Raw genomic sequence first — 982 nt, 5'->3', positions numbered from 1 at the left:
AAAAGAGAGTATGAATTTTAGGAAGGGGGGGCCAAAAGAGGGGGGGGGGGGGAAGTAAGGGTTTAAAAGGGGGGGGAGAGGGAAAGAAGAGGAGGGGGGGGAAAGGGGGGGAGGGGGAGAAGGGAGGGGGGGGAGGGGAGGGAGGGGGAGTGAGAGATGAGAAGGGGGGAGGAGGAGGGGAGAAGGGTGGGAGGGGAGAAGGGAGGGAGGGGGAGAAGGGAGGGGGGGGAAAAGGGGAGGGGAGGGGGGGGGAGAAGGGAGGGAGGGGGGGGAAGGGAGGGGAGGGGGGGGGGAAAAGGGGGGAGGGGGAGGGGAGGGAGGGGGAGAAGGGAGGGGGGGGGGAAGGAGGGGGGGGGGAGAAGGGAGAAGGGAGGGAGGGGGAGAAGGGAGGGAGGGGGAGAAGGGAGGAGGGGGAGAGGGGAGGAGTGAGAGATGAGAAGGGAGGGAGGGGGAGAAGGGAAAGGGAGGGGGGGGGGAAGGGGGGTGAGGGGGAAGAAGGGAGGGGGGGGGAGAAGGGGGGAGGGGGGAAGGGAGGGGGGGGGGAAGAGGGGGAGGGAGGGGGAGGGGGGAGGGGGGGAAAAAGGGAGGGTGAGAGATGAAAAAGGGAGGGAGTGAGGGGGAGAAGGGAGGGAGGGGGGGGGGAAAAGGGAGGGGGGGGAAAAAGGGAAGGGAGGGAGGGGGAGAAGGGGGGGGGGGAAAGGGAGGGAGGGGGAAAAGGGGGGGAGGGGAAGGGAGAAGGGAGGGAGGGGGGAAGGAGGGAGGGGGAGAGGGAGGAGTGAGAGATGAGAAGGGGAGGGAGGGGGAGAAGGGAGAAGGGAGGGAGGGGGAGAAGGGAGGAGTGAGGGGGGAGAAGGGAGGGGGAGGGAGAAGGCAGGAAAATGGGGAGAGGGAGAAGGGAGGAAAATGAGTAGAGGCGGGAGAGAGAAGGGAGGAAAATGGGGAGAGGGGGGAGGAGGGAAAGGGAGAGGGTGAAGAGATAGAC

Source organism: Penaeus monodon, chromosome 31 (assembly GCF_015228065.2).
Source record: "Penaeus monodon isolate SGIC_2016 chromosome 31, NSTDA_Pmon_1, whole genome shotgun sequence".
Lineage (NCBI taxonomy): Eukaryota > Metazoa > Arthropoda > Malacostraca > Decapoda > Penaeidae > Penaeus > Penaeus monodon.
This window is presented reverse-complemented; position numbering follows the sequence as displayed.